This window comes from Bombina bombina, chromosome 2 (genome assembly GCF_027579735.1).
Source record: "Bombina bombina isolate aBomBom1 chromosome 2, aBomBom1.pri, whole genome shotgun sequence".
NCBI lineage: Eukaryota > Metazoa > Chordata > Amphibia > Anura > Bombinatoridae > Bombina > Bombina bombina.
The window spans coordinates 1,069,628,601-1,069,650,814 of record NC_069500.1 but is presented as its reverse complement, the minus strand read 5'-3'; the positions used below and the strand labels follow the sequence as shown (position 1 = coordinate 1,069,650,814).

The window sequence follows — 22,214 nt, the reverse complement described above, 5'->3', positions numbered from 1 at the left end:
CAGTCTTCTGAATCAGATAGCGTGCTTGTTTAGACGACTGGAGAGATAGGGATCTTATTCTTTATCATCTCAGTTTGTTCTTTCTTTGTTTTGTTGTATCAGATTCCCAGTTCAGAGCTATTGAGAAATGGTGTCGCATGACGGACTGGACCTGTCGGTTTCACTTTCCTTTTGGCTATCACTTGTTGCCTAATTTATTTTCGAATCCAGTTAGGATAAGTTTTATTTCTTATATTTTTAGAGCTCGAGTTTGTTACTCTGGTTTTTTTTTTTTTTTTTTAAAAAAAGCTTTATTGACGAATCAAAAGAATTGACAAGCAGAAAAAGAAATTGGTGTAGATCGAGTACAAATAATATCAAACATAAGACAAGTATTGTAAGTCTTTTAACCATCGAGACACCAACATTTGAACTAATAGATATATTAACAAGTACTGATTCCTCATTATTGAGGACAATGGAGGTGATATAGGTGGAGGATAATATAATCGCAAAGATTAAAGCATATCGGTTGAGGGAGAAAGGGGGAGGGGGATAGGAACGGGTGGGGAAGTAGGTAGTGTTATATACGTGGCCAGGGAAAGGGAGAACTCACAGAAGGTCCGTACCCCGTCAAATTGAACTAGTCAGTCAGTAGTTAAAACTTTAGGTTTCCATGCCAAGTCATATTTGTCTTTCCAGTCAGCCCAAACTAGTTAAAATAGGTCTGAATTGCCTAACTGATAGAACATTTATTTTTCCATTATATAGATAAATGCCATGGTATTTAGAATTCTATACCAGTTTGGAGGCGTGGCCTTTTTCCAGGCTGTAGCAATGGAGTTTTTAACAGACATAAAAAGGTATATACATAAGTATGCATGGTGTTTCGGTAAGGTGTGAGTACCTATGTGTAAAAGTGCAGTAGATGGAGTCCTGGGTAAGGCAATGACCATGTTGGAAAGAACAAGGAAATAAGTATTCCACAAAGGGCAGATCTTAGGACACTCCCACCAAATGTACATAGTATTGTCCCTCTGTCCGCAGCCCCTCCAACAGTCGGGAGAGGCGTTATGAAACATTTTTATCTAATCTGGAGGGAACATAATACCAGTGAGCTAAGATTTTGTAATAGGTCTCATACAGAGTTATACAGTGAATTGCTTTTTTAGTGAGTTCTAGGGTGCGTTTCCAAATTTGTGGGGGTATCCTAGTTCCTAGTAGGGACTCCCAGCGCTGTAGATGAGGCAGGGGCTTAATGGGCGAGTCCTCCCCCGATTAATGAGTAATGCGAGGATAAGGGCCTTTGAAGTCTATGACCCTGGTTCCAGATGGTTTCCCAAGGCGTGGTCGGATGAGATAGCCCCCTTTTAAAGCCCCAACTGAGTAAGAAGCTCCTAATTCTATGGTACTCAAAAGGTAAGGCGGGACTTGAGAACAGTCCCCTAGTTGGGAGATGTGTCGAAACTGGTTTGGAGAATAGGAAGACCAAAGGTCAGAGACCTTGTTGACGCCTAGTTGGGCCCATTTATTGGGGGTGTGTTTCCGGCAATCCGGTTAGTAAACCAGCCATGGAATGAATGAAGGAAGGGTGTGGTGCAACTAAGGGGTGATGTCTGAGCTTTTCCCACATGGCAAGACATTCACAAACTATGGGATTGACTATATCTAATTTTCTCCGGGAATGTGGCAGAGTCCACACTAGGTCGCGTAGGTTAATATTGAAAGGCAAGGAGGCTTGTTCAATTGTTCTCCATTTGCTCAGGGAGTGTTGAACACCCCACTGCGCCACATGGGTGAGCATAGCACCTTCATAATACCTAATCACGGAAGGCAAAAATATGGAATGCTTCACGAATTTGCGTGTCATCCTTGCGCAGGGCCCATGTTAATCTTCTCGTCATCGTTCCAATTTTAGTATATGTGCTGCCGAAGCGAGCACTACTAGTTTATGGTACTTGCGATCTTCATGGTTGCAATTGATGTTTCTTCTGGTGGAAGATATATTAAAAGAAATAACAAAAATAACAGAAAACAGAAAAAAAAAGACAAAAACAAAGGATGTTTCTGGTCGGGGTGATTTTCCCCCGATATGTCTGAGACTATGTTTAAGCGTTGGAGCTCATATGGTTTTTCTGTTTGTTATTCTCCCTTTTTTGGCTCTGCTAGAATGTTAGAATTTTCCGTTTGAGATCCTTGAACAGATATGTTCTATCCTACATATTGGGCTGGTCCTGGTTGGGTATTAGTTATCTCTGTTCTTTTGAGGTTCATAACAAGATATGTTCTATCCTATATAACAGGCTGGACCTGTTTGGGTACTAGTTACCTCCTTTCTTCTTCTCAAGAGGTTATTTTATTGTTCCATTGGCCCAGAGGAAGCCCTTCTATCCTAGATGTTAGGCTGGTCCTAGTTAAATCATCTTGTTTGGGCGTCCAATATTGGAGAAGGGCCTACGAGTTAACACCCTGCTTAGTAAATCTGTGTTTTAGAGTTTAAATTCTGCTGTGGCAGTTTTCTTCAGGAGCTGAACTTTCCCTTTTCTGATGGGGGGAGACGGGTGACTTTTTTTCTTGGAGTCGTCTCCTGGTTCCTTCTCACAGGGGTTATATTCTTCCCCCGCTATAGTGCTCCATAGGGGTTTTCTCGTTCCTTTTTATACTCTCTATGAAGAGTTTATTTTTCTTCCTCTTGAGGGTTGCTATAAGGTTCTCTCTCCCTTTATCAGGGAGATGGTTACTTCCTGTCCTCATGTTGAGGATATCCGGATTTCAGGGCTGTATCGTTTCAGTAACCCCATTCTGATCCTAGTTTTCTTGGGATCTAGGGGGCTGTTTATTCAGTTTCCTGTTCCCTGGGTTCTGGTTGCTCCTGCTTTTGGCGGTTCTGGTTTTCTCAATCGTCTGCGAGGAGTTTAAAGGAATTTCAATTGTCCATTTCATCCTTGGCATTGGTTTTGGATTGGAGTTCCTGGGTAGACCCCAGGGTGGTTTTTGGATGCAGTTCGGTCTTTCAGATAGGAATCCCTTTCTAGGCCTTTTTGAGTTTCAGTGCTCTATATGCTTGCCCTGCAGTTTTCATTCAGACCTCTGTTGGTACTGTGCATAGGTGATGTTTAGCCTAGTTCCGATTCTTCGGTTTGGCGGTGTTGCTCCTATATCTTCCAGATATCATCCTGTTTCTGGATTGTCCGCTCCGGTATGCGGTAGATCGTTTCCTTTTCTGAGATATTTACCTTGATCTTCTGGGGCGTTTTTGATTTATCTCTACCATGGAGTGAGAGAGTGTATTTCAGGATTCCTTTTATTTTTGGGAATCTTCGGTCAGTGGGTTTGAACCCAGGCAAAGCTCCTGCTTTCTGATCTGCTGTAGGCTTCTGTTCTCAGCTAGCCTTCCAAAGCAGAGGTTTATACTCTGGGGACTTGGTTTTCTGTTGTTAACATGTTGGGTTCTTTCTGAAACAGGTCCTTTTTCTGCCTAGACTTTTTGCCTCTTCAGGAACTTTGTCTTTCCTGTGAAGTTTTTTGCATTGGTATCGATGAAGGCGATGGTTCTGAATTTTCTATTCTTTGACCTGTTCTGATGAGGAGTATTTTATGCATGTCCTAGCCTCTCTTGCAATCTTGTACTTCGCTGTTCTTGGGGTTTCGCTCTATGGAATCTTTCCTTTGGGTTCTCTAAGGAGCCTCTCCCTCTGTTGTTCCTTTTTTTTCTGGATCGTGCCTCGAGGTACTTTCAAACTTTTTTTTAGCATACTCCCCTTACTTCTATGTATCTTCCTACTCAGAAGTTTAGGTATTTGGAGTCTTGGTTTTCCTCCTTGTCGTGTTCAGGGAGGAGTGTTCTTTGTTTGGTCTCGTAGACAGCGGGACTCTAGTCTCCTCAGAGGTTTTTTGGGTTCGTTTTGGGACCAGTGATTTCTCTGGTTTACGGCGTAGGACCTTTTGGTCAAGATTGTTGGACAGTTACTTGGTCCTGCTAACATTTATTTGATCTTTTGCTTCTGTTGAAGCAGTTTGCGGGAGATTGGGTTTTTCTCAGGCTGTGGTGCCCTCAGATTGGGTCCGCCTCTTTTGTTAACCCTCCGTTAGCATTTAGTGCCCTCTATAGCTTGGGTATTGTTTTCCCAAAAGTAATGAATGCAGCTATGGACTCTCCCTGTATTTAGAAGGAAAACATAAATTATGACTTACCTGATAATTTCCTTTCCTTCGATACAGGGAGAGTCTATAGCTCCCGCCCTTGCTCTCTGGTGTGCGGCCCTAAGTTTAAATGGTTTTCTTCTGGCACCTTTTTCACCCTGATATTTCTCCTACTGTTCCTTGTCCCCTCGGCAAAATGACTGGGGGATGACTGAAGTGGGGGAGGTATTTAAGCCTTTGGCTGGGGTGTTTTGGCCTCCTCCTGGTGGCCAGGTTCTGTATTCCAAAAGTAATGAATGCAGCTGTGGACTCCCCCTTTATCGATGCAAAGGAAATTATCTGGTAAGTCATAATTTATGTTTTTGCTAGAAGTAGATATGTATTAGTAAATACAGATGCTAGTTTGGGATTTCTTATGAACACATATATTTAAAATCCATTATGGGTATTCATAAGTATTTTGTGCCAAGGACAGGTTGCTTAGGGAAATATATCTGGCCCTGCATAGCTATTTAGTCTCAATACATTTGCTTTTCTTATTTTCTATTTCCAAACTTTGTAATTTAATGTAGGAATGGATGCATGTGGGGAAAAATAATTATGACAGGCAAGCACATCAGGTATCCATTTGAGAAGTTTAGCTAAAATGGTGCTTGTAAAGTTTTGTTTTTATATTGTGGTGAATTGTAAATTCTGTACAATTACAACTGAACCCCTCCTGTATTAGGGAGGGATATTGTATTTAGTTGTTTGCCATCTAAACACTATTTTAAGATGTGCTTCTCTTAGGTGTGTTTTTTTCTTCTTTGCTCCTGTGCTGAACAAACCAGGGTGAGGCACAGATGCTAGAAAGAGTTGTTCCGACATACAAGTTTGGCGGATACGGATGGGACTACACAATAGAACCACAGTGTTGTTTTTTATTCTTATGCATTGATTTGAGTGTGAGCAATAATTAGATGAGTGATTTTACCTTTGAATTGGGGATTGCGCTCTTTCTTGGATATTGGTTAACACAATTCCTTTGTGGCTTTCACAACCACAAGTATGGCTCCAATCCGATAAGAGGGACGACATCCCCATTGAGGATTCAGTTATCTTCACTACACAATCGTACACAGAGGAATTGATTAAGGACGTTCCTAAGTGGGATAAGTAATTTATGGAGTGTTTCTCCATTCTTTCCAATTAAGAAATTTATATATAGATACGTGTGATAAATATATGTATAGTGTATGTATGAAATATATATATATGTATCTATCTATCTATCTATCTATCTATATATATATATATATATATATATATATATATACACACACACACACACACATACAGTATCTCACAAAAGTGAGTACACCGCTCACATTTTTGTAAGTATTTTATTATATCGTTTCATGTGACACCACTGAAGAAATTATACTTTGCTACAATGTAAAGTAGTGAGTGCACAGCCTGTATAACAGTGCAAATTTGCTGTCCCCTCAAAATAACTGAACACACAGCCATTAATGTCTAAACTGTTGGCAACAAAAGTGAGTACACCCCTAAGTGGAAATGTCCAAATTGGGCCCAATTAGATATTTCCCTCCCCGGTGTCATGTGACTCAGTGTTACAAGGTCTTGGGTGTGAATGGGGAGCAGGTGTGTTAAATTTGCTTTTATCTCACACACACTCTCATACTGGTCACTGGAAGTTCAACATGGCACCTCATGGCAAAGAACTCTCTGAGGATCTGAAAAAAAAATTGTTGATGACCTAGGCTATAAGAAAATTGCCAAGACCCTGAAACTGAGCTGCAGCAAGGTGGGCAAGACCATACAGCGGTTTCACAGGACAGGTTCCACTCAGTACATACAATTCCCATACACTGCTCCTAGGTCTGATGACGCCTCTTACTCTCTGTCAAAACTGCAAGTGTTTGGCGAGGTACTAGACACTATGACGTGGTGCACACCAGCGGTCGAGCATACCGCAATGCAAATCCAAAGAAAATCCAAAACAGGCAGCACTTGAGGAAAATATCATAGAATCAAACACTTTATTTGAACATATTAAAAATAACACACTCCAATGTGTGGTGGACAAGAAACAAGATAATCCTTACGCGTTTCATGCCTGTCGGCACTTAATCTCACCATGGTCAACAAAAGTAGTTGAGTGTACGTGCTCAGTGTCATATCCACAAGTTGTCTTTGGGAAATAGACGTATGAGTTCTGCCAGCATTGCTGCAGAAGTTGAAGGGGTGGGGGATCAGCCTGTCAGTGCTTAGACCATACGTCGCACACTGCATCAAATTGGTCTGCATGGCTGTTATCCCAGAACGATAGAAGAACCTCTTCTTAAGATGATGCACAAGAAAGCCCGCAAAGATTTTGCTGAAGACAAACAGACTAAGGACATGGATTACTGGAACCATGTCCTGTGGTCCGATGAGACCAAGATAAACTTATTTGGTTCAGATGATGTCAAGCGTGCGTTGCGGCAACCAGGTGAGGAATACAAAGTGTGTCTTGCCTACAGTCAAGCATGGTGGTGGGAGTGTCATGGTCTGGGCCTGCATGAGTGCTGCCGGAGCTGGTGAGCTGCAGTTCATTGTTGGAACCATGAATGCCAACGTGTACTGTGACATACTGAAGCAGAGCATGATCCCCTACCTTCGGAGACTGGGCCGCAGGGCAGTATTACAACATAACGACCCCAAACACCTCCAAGACAACCACTGCTTTGCTAAAGAAGCTGAGGGTAGAGGTGATTGACTGGCCAAGCATGTCTCCAGACCTAAACCTTATTGAGCATCTGTGGGGCATCCTCTAATCGAATGTGGGGGAGCGCAAGTTCTCTAGCATCCACCAGCTCCGTCTTGTCGTCATGGATGGGTGGAAGAGGACTTTAGTGGCAACCTGTGAAGCTTTAGTGAACTCTATGCCCAAGAGGGTTAAGGCAGTGCTGGAAAATGATGGTGGCCACACAAAATATTGATACTTTAAGCCCAATTTGGACATTTCCACTTGGGGTGTACTCACTTTTGTTGCCAATGGTTTAGACATTAATGGCTGTGTGTTGAGTAATTTTGAGGGGACAGCAAATTTACACTGTTATACAGGCTGTACACACACTACTTTACAAATTAGCAAAGTGTTATTTCTTCTGTGTTGTCATATGTAAAGATATAATAAAATATTTACAAAAATGTTAAGGGTGTACTCACTTTTGTGAGATACTGTGTGTGTGTGTGTATATGTATATATATATATAATATATAATATATAAAATTTTAATTGTTTGGGGGGTTGTGGCCCAGCTGTTGAGACACCTATAGCAGCGCTATTGTTTTATTTTACACTTGTTAGTTTAACTTAAAACTGAAATAAATTTGTTGTTTTTTTAAATATGTGTATCTGCTGCCCTTTCCTAAACGTAGATATAAAACAATTGTGTACTATGTTTATTTGTTTTGTTAAGTTTATTTGTGTCTGTACTCAGTTATGCATTTATGTAATTGTGACTGTTGATTTTCAAATCAACAAAAATATTAATAAAATCATTAATTACTAGTGAAAATTATATTTATTATCATTTACATTTTTAGATGTAATATGTAAGTGTTATGGATGAATATACTTACACTGTGAAGTCATATATTTTTGCTATAGTTTTTTAATTAAACAAAGAATCATATGGACAATGGTTGTAATGTTAAAGTGAAACATAAATATTATAGGACAATAAATAAATATCCTCTATGTTATTAGCTGATGTTATTGGCTTACTCACTGTGTTCAACTAGCTCCCAGTAGTGCATTGCTGTTCCTTTAAAAAAAGTATACCAAAAGTACAAAGCAAAGTTTATAACATAAGTAAATTAGAATGTCCTTTTAAAATTGAATGCTTTATCTGAATTACGAAAGAAAAAAAATGTGGGTTTATTTCTCCAACATAGGTGTGTCCGGTCCACGGCGTCATCCTTACTTGTGGGATATTCTCTTCCCCAACAGGAAATGGCAAAGAGCCCAGCAAAGCTGGTCACATGATCCCTCCTAGGCTCCGCCTACCCCAGTCATTCTCTTTGCCGTTGTACAGGCAACATCTCCACGGAGATGGCTTTAGAGTTTTTTAGTGTTTAACTGTAGTTTTTATTAGTCAATCAAGAGTTTGTTATTTTGAAATAGTGCTGGTATGTACTATTTACTCAGAAACAGAAAAGAGATGAAGATTTCTGTTTGTATGAGGAAAATGATTTAGCAACCGTCACTAAAATCCATGGCTGTTCCACACAGGACTGTTGAGAGCAATTAACTTCAGTTGGGGGAACAGTGTGCAGTCTCTTGCTGCTTGAGGTATGACACATTCTAACAAGACGATGTAATGCTGGAAGCTGTCATTTTCCCTATGGGATCCGGTAAGCCATGTTTATTCAGCAAGTAAATAAGGGCTTCACAAGGGCTTATTAAGACTGTAGACTTTTTCTGGGCTAAATCGATTCATTATTAACACATATTTAGCCTTGAGGAATCATTTTATCTTGGGTATTTTGATATAATAATATCGGCAGGCACTGTATTAGACCACCTTATTCTTTAGGGGCTTTCCCAAAGCATAAGCAGAGCCTCATTTTCGCGCCGGTGTTGCGCACTTGTTTTTGAGAGGCATGGCATGCAGTCGCATGTGAGAGGAGCTATTGATACTTAGAAAAGACTTTCTGAAGGCGTCATTTGGTATCGTATTCCCCTTTGGGCTTGGTTGGGTCTCAGCAAAGCAGATACCAGGGACTGTAAAGGGGTTAAAGTTCAAAACGGCTCCGGTTCCGTTATTTTAAGGGTTAAAGCTTCCAAATTTGGTGTGCAATACTTTTAAGGCTTTAAGACACTGTGGTGAAAATTTGGTGAATTTTGAACAATTCCTTCATGTTTTTTCGCAATTGCCTGTAATAAAGTGTGTTCAGTTTAAAATTTAAAGTGACAGTAACGGTTTTATTTTAAAAACGTTTTTTGTACTATGTTATCAAGTTTATGCCTGTTTAACATGTCTGAAACTACCAGATAGACTGTGTTCTGAATGTGGGGAAGCCAGAATTCCTATTCATTTAAATAAATGTGATTTATGTGATAATGACAATGATGCCCAAGATGATTCCTCAAGTGAGGGGAGTAAGCATGGTACTGCATCATTCCTCCTTCGTCTACACGAGTCTTGCCCACTCAGGAGGCCCCTAGTACATCTAGCGCGCCAATACACCTTACTATGCAACAAATAAACGGCTGTAATGGATAATTCTGTCAAAAACATTTTAGCCAAAATGAACACTTATCAGCGTAAGCGCGGCTGCTCTGTTTTAGATACTGAAGAGCATGACGACGCTGATAATAATATTTCCGAAGGGGCCCCTAACCCAGTCTGATGGGGCCAGGGAGGTTTTGTCTGAGGGAGAAAATTACTGATTCAGGGAACATTTCTCAACAGGCTGAACCTGATGTGATTGCATTTAAATTTAAGTTGGAACATCTCCGCATTCTGCTTAAGGAGGTATTATCCACTTTGGATGATTGTGACAAGTTGGTCATCCCAGAGAAACTATATAAAATGGACAAGTTCCTAGAGGTGCCGGGGCTCCCAGAAGCTTTTCCTATACCCAAGCGGGTGGCGGACATTGTTAACAAGGAATGGGAAAGGCCCGGTATTCCTTTCGTCCCTCCCCCCATATTTAAAAAATTGTTTCCTATGGTCGACCCCAGAAAGGACTTATGGCAGACAGTCCCCAAGGTCGAGGGAGCGGTTTCCACTTTAAACAAACGCACCACTATACCCATAGAGGATAGTTGTGCTTTTCAAAGATCCTATGGATAAAAAAATTAGAAGGTTTGCTTAAAAAGATGTTTGTTCAGCTAAGGTTACCTTCTACAACCAATTTCATGCATTGTCCCTGTCGCTACAGCCGCATGTTTCTGGTTCGATGATCTGATAAAGGCGGTCGATAGTGAGTCTCCTCCTTTTGAGGAGATTATGGACAGAATCAATGCTCTCAAATTGGCTAATTCTTTCACCCTAGACGCCACTTTGCAATTGGCTAGGTTAGCGGCTAAGAATTCTGGGTTTGCTATTGTGGCGCGCAGAGCGCTTTGGTTGAAATCTTGGTCGGCTGATGCGTCTTCCAAGAACAAGCTACTTAACATTCCTTTCAAGGGGAAAACGCTGTTTGGCCCTGACTTGAAAGAGATTATCTCTGATATCACTGGGGGTAAGGGCCACGCCCTTCCTCAGGATCGGCCTTTCAAGGCAAAAAATAAACCTAATTTTCGTCCCTTTCGTAGAAACGGACCAGCCCAAGGTGCTACGTCCTCTAAGCAAGAGGGTAATACTTCTCAAGCCAAGCCAGCTTGGAGACCAATGCAAGGCTGGAACAAGGGAAAGGCAGGCCAAGAAACCTGCCACTGCTACCAAGACAGCATGAATGTTGGCCCCCGATCCGGGACCGGATCTGGTGGGGGGCAGACTCTCTCTCTTCGCTCAGGCTTGGGCAAGAGATGTTCTGGATCCTTGGGCGCTAGAAATAGTCTCCCAAGGTTATCTTCTGGAATTCAAGGGACTTCCCCCAAGGGGGAGGTTCCACAGGTCTCAGTTGTCTTCAGACCACATAAAAAGACAGGCATTCTTACATTGTGTAGAAGACCTGTTAAAAATGGGAGTGATTCATCCTGTTCCATTAAGAGAACAAGGGATGGGGTTCTACTCCAATCTGTTCATAGTTCCCAAAAAAGAGGGAACGTTCAGACCAATCTTAGATCTCAAGATCTTAAACAAGTTTCTCAAGGTTCCATCGTTCAAGATGGAAACCATTCGAACTATTCTTCCTTCCATCCAGGAAGGTCAATTCATGACCACGGTGGATTTAAAGGATGCGTATCTACATATTCCTATCCACAAGGAACATCATCGGTTCCTAAGGTTCGCATTCCTGGACAAACATTACCAGTTCGTGGCGCTTCCTTTCGGATTAGCCACTGCTCCAAGGATTTTCACAAAAGTACTAGGGTCCCCTTCTAGCTGTGCTAAGACCAAGGGGCATTGCCGTAGTACCTTACTTGGACGACATTCTGATTCAAGCGTCGTCCCTTCCTCAAGCAAAGGCTCACACGGACATTGTCCTGGCCTTTCTCAGATCTCACGGATGGAAAGGGAACGTGGAAAAAGAGTTCTCTATCCCCGTCAACAAGGGTTCCCTTCTTGGGAACAATAATAGACTCCTTAGAAATGAGGATTTTTCTGACAGAGGCCAGAAAAACAAAACTTCTAGACTCTTGTCGGATACTTCATTCCGTTCCTCTTCCTTCCATAGCTCAGTGCATGGAGTGATCGGGTTGATGGTAGCGGCAATGGACATAGTTCCTTTTGCGCGCATTCATCTAAGACCATTACAACTGTGCATGCTCAGTCAGTGGAATGGGGACTATACAGACTTGTCTCCGAAGATACAAGTAAATCAGAGGACCAGAGACTCACTCCGTTGGTGGCTGTCCCTGGACAACCTGTCACAAGGGATGACATTCCGCAGACCAGAGTGGGTCATTGTCACGACCGACGCCAGTCTGATGGGCTGGGGCGCGGTCTGGGGATCCCTGAAAGCTCAGGGTCTTTGGTCTCGGGAAGAATCTCTTCTACCGATAAATATTCTGGAACTGAGAGCGATATTCAATGCTCTCAAGGCTTGGCCTCAGCTAGCGAGGGCCAAGTTCATACGGTTTCAATCAGACAACATGACAACTGTTGCGTACATCAACCATCAGGGGGGAACAAGGAGTTCCCTAGCGATGGAAGAAGTGACCAAAATCATTCTATGGGCGGAGTCTCACTCCTGCCACCTGTCTGCTATCCACATCCCAGGAGTGGAAAATTGGGAAGCGGATTTTCTGAGTCGTCAGACATTGCATCCGGGGGAGTGGGAACTCCATCCGGAAATCTTTGCCCAAGTCACTCAGCTGGGGGCATTCCAGACATGGATCTGATGGCCTCTCGTCAGAACTTCAAAGTTCCTTGCTACGGGGTCCAGATCCAGGGATCCCAAGGCGGCTCTAGTGGATGCACTAGTAGCACCTTGGACCTTCAAACTAGCTTATGTGTTCCCGCCGTTTCCTCTCATCCCAGGCTGGTAGCCAGGATCAATCAGGAGAGGGCGTCGGTGATCTTGATAGCTCCTGCGTGGCCACGCAGGACTTGGTATGCAGATCTGGTGAATATGTCATCGGCTCCACCTGGAACTACCTTTGAGACGAGACCTTCTTGTTCAGGGTCCGTTCGAACATCCGAATCTGGTTTCACTCCAGCTGACTGCTTGGAGATTGAACGCTTGATTTTATCGAAGCGAGGGTTCTCAGATTCTGTTATCGATACTCTTGTTCAGGCCAGAAAGCCTGTAACTAGAAAGATTTACCACAAAATTTGGAAAAAATATATCTGTTTCGTGTGAATCTAAAGGATTCCCTTGGGACAAGGTTAAGATTCCTAGGATTCTATCCTTCCTTCAAGAAGGATTGGAAAAGGGATTATCTGCAAGTTCCCTGAAGGGACAGATTTCTGCCTTGTCGGTGTTACTTCACAAAAAACTGGCTGCTGTGCCAGATGTTCAAGCCTTTGTTCAGGCTCTGGTTAGAATTAAGCCTGTTTACAAACCTTTGACTCCTCCTTGGAGTCTCAATTTAGTTCTTTCAGTTCTTCAGGGGGTTCCGTTTGAACCCTTGCATTCCGTTGATATTAAGTTATTATCTTGGAAAGTTTTGTTTTTAGTTGCAATTTCTTCTGCCAGAAGAGTTTCAGAATTATCTGCTCTGCAGTGTTCTCCTCCTTATCTGGTGTTCCATGCAGATAAGGTGGTTTTTACGTACTAAACCTGGTTTTCTTCAAAAGTTGTTTCTAACAAAAACATTAACCAGGAGATTATCGTACCTTCTCTGTGTCCGAAACCAGTTTCAAAGAAGGAACGTTTGTTGCACAATTTGGATGTTGTTCGCGCTCTAAAATTCTATTTGGATGCTACAAAGGATTTTAGACAAACATCTTCCTTGTTTGTTGTTTATTCCGGTAAAAGGAGAGGTCAAAAAGCAACTTCTACCTCTCTCTCTTTTTGGATTAAAAGCATCATCAGATTGGCTTACGAGACTGCCGGACGGCAGCCTCCCGAAAGAATCACAGCTCATTCCACTAGGGCTGTGGCTTCCACTTGGGCCTTCAAGAACGAGGCTTCTGTTGATCAGATATGTAGGGCAGCGACTTGGTCTTCACTGCACACTTTTACCAAATTTTACAAGTTTGATACTTTTGCTTCTTCTGAGGCTATTTTTGGGAGAAAGGTTTTGCAAGCCGTGGTGCCTTCCATTTAGGTGACCTGATTTGCTCCCTCCCTTCATCCCGTGTCCTAAAGCTTTGGTATTGGTTCCCACAAGTAAGGATGACGCCGTGGACCGGACACACCTATGTTGGAGAAAACAGAATTTATGTTTACCTGATAAATTACTTTCTCCAACGGTGTGTCCGGTCCACGGCCCGCCCTGGTTTTTTTTAATCAGGTCTGATAATTTATTTTCTTTAACTACAGTCACCACGGTACCATATGGTTTCTCCTATGCAAATATTCCTCCTTAACGTCGGTCGAATGACTGGGGTAGGCGGAGCCTAGGAGGGATCATGTGACCAGCTTTGCTGGGCTCTTTGCCATTTCCTGTTGGGGAAGAGAATATCCCACAAGTAAGGATGACGCCGTGGACCGGACACACCGTTGGAGAAAGTAATTTATCAGGTAAACATAAATTCTGTTTTTTCTTTAAATGTAAAAATGCACAGCATAAACATTCTATACCTATATTTGCATATATGTATCATATTCTTTACACAAACATCTGTAACTGTTATGTGAAAATGAAGCGCAATCCTAAATGCCGGTGTTTCAACCTTTTTAAGTAAGGGGCTGTATCCAAGGGATGGTAATCAGATTTTATACATTAAATTGCCAATAAAAAAGCAGTGTTCTAGCAAGGTAATTTTGATAATCCTGCATAAAAATAAAGAAACATTAACATTAGTTTGCTGTGTGGTCCTCAAGCCTTTAGGAACTGTTTCTACTTAAGGGTCTCCTAACATATGAATGTTATATTGTTAAAACAAAGTTTAAAAAAAAAGTTTTATTATAATAGATTTCCTTTTTTCTTAAATGAACAGAGAATACAATTTTTAAAAAGTTTTCAATTTACTTCTATTATCAAATTTGCTTCCTACTCATGTTATTTTTTGTTAAAGAGATATCCAGATAAGCAGCATGCACGTCTGCAGCATTAGGTGACAGGAATTAGTACTACTATCTAGTGCTCTTTAGCTAATGTGTAACATGTTGCAAAACATGCTGCAATATAGTGCTACAGACTCTTGCACACTAATGAACTTACCATCCTTCTTTTCAATAAAGAAATAGAGCAAAATAGAGCAAAAGAGAGGGGGTAGAGGTGCAAAAGAGAGGGGAGGGGAGAGAGCGCAAAAGAGAGGGGAGAGAGAGCGCAAAAGAGGGGGCGAGAGAGAGCGCAAAAGAGAGGGGAGAGAGAGAGCGCAAAAGAGAGGAGAGAGAGTGAGCGCAAAAGAGAGGGGGAGGAGAGAGCAAAAGAGAGGGGAGGAGAAAGCAAAATAGAGGGGGGGAGAGAGAGCAAAAGGGGTGGTGAAAGAATCCACCTGGATGGTGAAAAGATCCACCTGGATGGATTATTTCACCACCCTACCTTTTTCGGAATCCACCGGATGGCAGGGTGGTGAAAGAATTAGGTGGTTTCCAAAAGCGTTAGCTGCATCCAGGTGGATTCCGAAAATGGCAGGGTGGGTTCCGTTACCACAATAGACTGCCCATCTGAAAATGGCAGGGTTGTTCAGTGGTTCCGTCACCACAATAGACTGCCCTCTGGGCAGGCTTTCCCCACTAGTGTTTTATAATTGGATATATGTTGACGTTCAATTGGTTTAATTAAATCCAATTTTATATCCTAAAATTATCTATAGTTCAGATAATTATTTTCATTATTAAAATGCAAGCTAGCTCAAATGCTGTTTGTTAATACGAACGGATAAAACAATATTCAAGGTAAAATTAACAATTAGCTTAGAAATCATGTAAAAACGTTTATCTGTTACAATTACAATATATTACATTTTCATAACTTTAATATTTTACATAATATCTCAAGTTAACTCTAAATTTAATCAGATACAGATACCCATGTATTGCTTAGAGCAGTGCAAAGCTCATCCACTATATGGCCACAACTGTGTGGACACCTGACCATCATACCTATATAAGGTTGTTGGTCATCCTATTCTAAAATCATGGGAATTAATATGGAGTTGACCCTTCTTTTCTCTTATTAAGTGTATCCAGTCCACGGATCATCCATTACTTATGGGATATTCTCCTCCCCAACAGGAAGTTGCAAGAGGATCACCCACAGCAGAGCTGCTATATAGCTCCTCCCCTAACTGCCATATCCAGTCATTCTCTTGTAAGCCTCAACCAAGATGGAGGTCGCAAGAGGAGTTTGGTGTTTTTTACTTAGTTTATTCTCTTCAATCAAAAGTTTGTTATCTTTTAAATGGTACCGGGAGCTGTACTCGTTTATCTCAGGCAGTATTCTAGAAAGCAAGAATCTGTCTGCATTTTCTATGATCTTAGCGAGAAGTAACTAAGTTCCATGGCTGTTCTCACATATTCTGAGGAGTGAGGTAACTTCAGAGAGGGAATGGCGTGCAGGTTTTCTGCAATAAGGTATGTGCAGTTAATATTTTCTAGGAGAACTTCACTCTTGCCACCTGTCAGCAATCCATATCCCAGGCGTGGGAGAACTAGGAGGCGGATTTTCTAAGTCGTCAGACTTTTCACCCGGGGAGTGGGAACTCCATCGGAGGTGTTTGCCTCAGTTGATTCATCGTTGGGGCAAACCCAGAGTTGGATCTCATGGCGTCTTGCCAGAACGCCAAGCTTCCTTGTTACGGATCCAGGTCCAGGGACCCAGAAGCGACGCTGATAGATGCTCTAAGCAGAGCCTCTGGTTCTTCAACCTGGCTTAGGTGCTTTTCCACGCGTTTCCTCTGCTCCCTCGACTGATTGCCAAAATCAAACAGGAGAGATGCATCAGTGATTCAATAGCGCCTGCGTGGCCACGCAGGACCTGGTATGCAGACCTACGTGCGCCATGTCATCCTTTTCCACCATGGACTCTGCCTCTAAGACAGGACCTTCTAATACAAGGTCCTTTCAGTCATCCAAATCTAATCTTCTCTGAGACTGACTGCATTGGAGATTGAACCGCCTTGATTCTATGAAAGCGTGGCTTCTCCGAGTCAGTCATTGATACCTTAATACAGGCAAGAAAGCCTGTTACCAGGAAAATCTTCACAAGATATGGCGTACATATCTTTACTGGTGTGAATCAAGAAATTACTCATGGAGTAAGGTTAGGATTCCTAGGATATTGTCCTTTCTCCAAGAGGGTTTGGACAAAGGATTATCAGCTAGTTCCTTAAAGGGACAGATTTCTGCTCTGTCTATTCTTTTGCACAAGCGTCTGGCAGAAGGTTCCATACGTCCAGGCATATTGTCAGGCTTTGGTTAGAGTTAAGCCTGTGTTTAAACCAGTTGCTCCCCCATGGAGCTTAAACTTGGTTCTTAAAAGTTCTTCAAGGAGTTCCGTTTGAACCCCTTCATTCCATTGATATTAAGCTTTTATCTTGGAATGTTCTGTTTTTCGATGGCTATTTCCTCGGGCTCGGAGAGTCTCTGAGCTATCTGCCTTACCAATGTGATCTCTCCTTATCTGATTTTTCATGCAGGATAAGGTAGTTCTGTGCTACCAAACCTGGGTTTTTACCTAAGGTGGTTTCTAACAAGACTATCAATCAAGAGATTGTTGTTCCATCATTGTGTCCTAATCCTTCTTCAAAGAAGGAACGTCTTTTACATAATCTGGACGTAGTCCGTGCCTTGAAGTTTTACTTACAAGCTACTAAAGATTTTCGTCAAACATCTTCCCTGTTTGTCGTTTATTCTGAACAGAGGAGAGGTCAAAAAGCTTTGGCAGCCTCTCTTTCCTTTTGGCTTCGGAGTATTATACGCCTAGCCTATGAGACTGCTGGACAGCAGCCCCCTGAAAGAATTACAGCTCATTCTACTAGAGCTGTGGCTTCCACCTGGGCCTTTAAAAATGAGGCCTCTGTTGAACAGATTTGCAAGGCCGCGACTTGGTCTTCGCTTCACACTTTTTCAAAATTTTACAAATTTGATACTTTTGCTTCTTCGGAGGCTGTTTTTGGGAGAAAGGTTCTTCAGGCAGTGGTTCCTTCCGCTTAATCCCTGCCTTGTCCCTCCCATCATCCGTGTACTTTAGCTTTGGTATTGGTATCCCATAAGTAATGGATGATCCCGTGGACTGGATTCACTTAACAAGAGAAAAAACAATTTATGCTTACCTGATAAATTTATTTCTCTTGTAGTGTATCCAGTCCCCGGCCCGCCCTGTCATTTTAAGGCAGGTCTAAAATTTAATTAAACTACAGTCACCACTGCACCCTATGGTTTCTCCTTTCTCTGTTTGTTGTGGTCGAATGACTGCGATATGGCAGTTAGGGGAGGAGCTATATAGCAGCTCTGCCTGTGCGGTGATCCTCTTGCAACTCCTTCCTGAGGAAGGAGAATATCCCACATAAGTACTGGATGATCCGTGGACTGGAGATAACTACAAGAGAATACATTATCAGGTAAGCATAAATTATGTTTTGCGGGATTAAACAGCCATCCCTCTTTTGTGACGCTTTTCCACAAGATTTTGGAGTGTTTCGGTGGGCGAATTTGTTAACATTCAGCCAAAAGAGAATTTGTGAGGCACTGATGCTTGGGCTGAAAAGGTCTCGCTTGCAGTTCGGCGCTTCCAATTCATCCCAGAGGTGTTCAATGTAGTTCAAGTCAGGGCTCTGTGCAGGCTTCTTGAGTTCCTCCACACCAAACTCATACTGAAGCGTGAAAGGGCCTTCCACAAATTGTTGCCACAAAGATGGAAGCACCCAGTTGTCTAAAATATCTTAGTTTCAGTGAAGGGTGATTTTAATGCTACAGGATACAAAGGGGCCTAGCCCAATGACTGAAAAACAGCCCCAGACTATTATGCCTCCTCCACCAAACTTTATAGACAGCACTAGGCTCCCTTGGAGGTAGCATTCTCTTAGCATCCACCACATCCAGATTCTTCCATCAATCTGTCAAATAGTGAAGCAAGCTTTACACTACTCCAGCCGACACTTGGTGCATGTTAATGTGAGGATTGTGCACAGCTGCTTAGCCATGGAAACCCATTTCACGAAGCTCCCAATGCACAGTTCTTGTCTGGAAATTGTCTCCAGAGGTAGTTTGGAACTCTAGTGATACAACATGCTTCTGGAACTCTAGTGATACAACATGCTTCAGCACTCAGTGGACCCATTCTGTGAGTTTGTGTGGTCTACCACTTTAAGGCTCTGCTGTTGTTACTCCTATCCTATGACAGTGCCATCTTTAAAGTCACTGAGCTTTTCAGTATGACTCATGTTATATTCTTGTAAAACACTTAAAGGAACCCCTCAAATTATACTTCATGATTCTTATAGAGCATACCATTTTAAACAACTTCTATGTTAAAATGTACTTCATTCTCTTGGTATCCTTTGTTCAAGGAGCAGCTATGCAGTACTGGGAGCTAACTCAACACACCGGGTGAGCCAGTGACAAGAGGCATATGTTTGCAACCATCTCATGTATTAGATGTTTGATTTAATTTTAAATGTGCCCAGTATACTTTTAGCAGACATTAAACACAATTTCAAATATGTTTTATATTATTTTAATAAATACCTTTTTGGTGAATCTGCCACATGCTCTTTTCTAATGCCACAAGAGTGGAAACTTAAATGTTAGAACTGAGAGCGAATTCATACCTCTTAGAAATGTGAGTATCATTTTAAGCCAAGGTATAAATGTCAAACCAATAGTGTAAAATTGAAGTATAAAGCTATTTTAATACTAAATGTATTACTTACAATGAAATAATCCAGCCCACCAATGAAGCCACATTTGCCAACTTCACTACTTGCTCCTTTAGAATCAGTTCATATTCTGCTACAGGTTCACAATGAACAAACAGAAGACTAGAATCATATTTGAGAATTTTCTTGAATTAAACTTATGTACTCCACCAGAATGGTCTATATGTTGTGGGTAAAGTAAGAAATTGGGTAATCCGAGCGTTACCCGGATAAACCTGACATTATCCAAGCGCCTGTTGGTAAAGCTACTTAGAGGGCATTGAGTCACTGCATCAAACATATTTCCCATGCACTGTAACTCACACATCTTCACTATCTTTTTTGCCTCTGCCTTGGGGTTCAAACCTCATTCCCAAAGGTTCACTTAGGGTGGATGCCAGAGGATCGCGCGGGGCGCCTTCATTGCACCCCCACAAGGCCAGAGGCAAAAATAAAAATAGTGTAGATGCGGGGCGAATTTTGCATTAGAACCTTCACACTATCTATGGATAGTATTACATTCCCATGTAACATATACTGTGCTTTTTAACCATATAATACTTATTTTAAGTTAAATCTAATAATTTTGCTATTTATTATAGATAGGTGTGTGGCGGTAAACTCTTTTATATTGATAATATTATTGTTGCTAATCGTAGGTTAGAAAGCCATATGATCGCTACACATCTGTCCGTCTCACTGTCCGTGTACTTTAGCTTTGGTATTGGTAATCCCACAAGTAATGGATGATCCGTGGACTGGATACACTTAACAAGAGAAAACATAATTTATGCTTACCTGATAAATTTATTTCTCTTGTAGTGTATCCAGTCCATGGCCCGCCCTGTCCTTTTCAGGCGGTCTAAATTTTAATTAAACTACAGTCACCACTGCACCCTGTGGTTTCTCCTTTCTCGGCTTGTTTCGGTCGAATGACTGGATATGGCAGTGAGGGGAGGAGCTATATAGCAGCTCTGCTGTGGGTGATCCTCTTGCAACTTCCTGTTGGGAAGGAGAATATCCCACAAGTAATGGATGATCCGTGGACTGGATACACTACAAGAGAAATAAATTTTATCAGGTAAGCATAAATTATGTATACAGGTAGCCCTCAGTTTACCGCCGGGGTTAGGTTCCAGAAGGAATGGTTGTAAATCGAAACCGTTGTAAATTAAAACCCCAGTTTATAATGTAAGTCAATGGAAGTGAGGGAGATAGGTTCCAGCCCCTCTCAAAATTGTCATAAGTAAAACCTAATACACTATTTTTAAAGCTTTTGAAATGAAGACTTTAAATGCTAAACAGCATTATAAACCTAATAAAATAATCACAGAACACAGAATATAAATTAAACTAAGTTAAATGAACAAAAACATTTGCTAAACAGCATTATAAACCTATAAAATACATCACACAACACAGACTTCACTTGCATTTTTCTGCAAACAGTTCTTTCTATGCATTCCAATCTGGACTGATTTATAGACAGGAAGATCTTGCGCCTTTTCGAAATCTGCTCGATAGCTCAGGTCTGGTTAAACTGATTAATTTCAGCTTGCTTGGCTTTGCTTGCAAACACAAAGCGGACAGCTCCACCTACTGGCTATTTTAAAAAATCGCACTGCTTCTCAATGCTTTTCAATAGCAGTCACATGACTGGAAAAAAGGTTGTTATTCTGAAACGGTTGTAACTTGAACCGTTGTAAAACGAGGGCCACCTATATATATACTATATATATATATATATATATATATATATATATATATCTATATATATTATATATATATATATATATATATACATACGCAGTAGCAGAGATGTTGCACTCTCACTTCCGTATCGTCTGTCAGGGTGCTAGTGGGTAATGGTAATAGCAATGAAAGAAACTTGCACTCGCTGGTACTTTTCAACAATCTTTACTGTGACAATGTAACGTTTCAGGGATAATGTATCCCCTTCATCAGACACAAGTGATACAAAGTGAAATATATTTATAAGCAAACAATTAATAACCCCACCCCCTAATTAGAATAAAAAACGTCAAAAGCGGTTGTCAAGGTGACCACTACGTCACACTATCAACAACAGTGCATCAATCAGTGACATAATGAATAAACTGACTCTGAGTATATACTTCTCTTTAAGTGATAGTGACTCATATTTATATAGAGGCAAATAGAGGAGACATGGTATACAGACTTGAAGGGCATAGTGCCTAACCTCACAAAAGCAGGCTAATTCAATGTGCATAACAAGACCCGTAACTAGCAGGGACCGCAAATCCGCTACGAATATAAGATATAGGAGGAAATAATACTTTGCAACATACACATGGCCTAGATCACCTTAACATTAGATTAACTCACCCCTGAACTGCTCTGAATGTCTCTCTCTGACAACCCGACAGTCTCTGACGCGGCACAACTCAGTACGAGACCCAGAAGTCACTCACAGAGTCTGATTACATCACATGCGGGGCAACAGCCTATCACAACAAAGCGTTCAAGTTGCCATAGAAATAATCGCACAGCATCGCAGCGCGCTGTGAAACAAAACAGCGAATAAAATCATTAACCCTGTGAATAAAGTGTGGTATGCTGTGTCATATAAGATTCAAGGAGGGCTGCGCTAACAGGGCTCTGATAAAGATAGAGCACTAGATGTACTCAGGAAACACTAACAGTGGTGACACCAAGTCTATATAAATTATGTGGGAAAGAAAATTTTAAAATTAACGCACAGTTAGATAGTGCTGAAACAATGTCTAGGCTTGCAGTCTCGTGGGCTAAACTCCTAGGATAATAAGATTATCTAAGCACCTCTTAAACTACTAATAGGAGAGACTAGTAGGAAGAGCCAACCTAAACTAGATACATGGGCAGCCTAAATTCCCTGAAAGTATAGCAATGTAAGCACCCTCAGCATTGTTGATGATCATATAAGATACTAGCACAAAAGGCCAAATCAACCAGGGCTACTGTGGATATATAGGCTACTCCGCACAAGGGTATTCA

The 22,214-nt window shown here is 41.6% G+C and overlaps 1 protein-coding gene and 1 non-coding gene across 2 annotated transcripts in view; one reads left to right on the top strand and one right to left on the bottom strand.

The window, feature by feature from the left end:
- Positions 1–22,214, top strand: part of RNF150 (ring finger protein 150) — a 793,014-nt gene that overhangs the window by 267,672 nt on the left and 503,128 nt on the right. The window lies entirely within an intron of this gene.
- LOC128650655 (U6 spliceosomal RNA) lies at positions 1,815–1,921 on the bottom strand. The gene has a single exon (XR_008400926.1). It is a non-coding gene; the product is annotated as a U6 spliceosomal RNA (small nuclear RNA).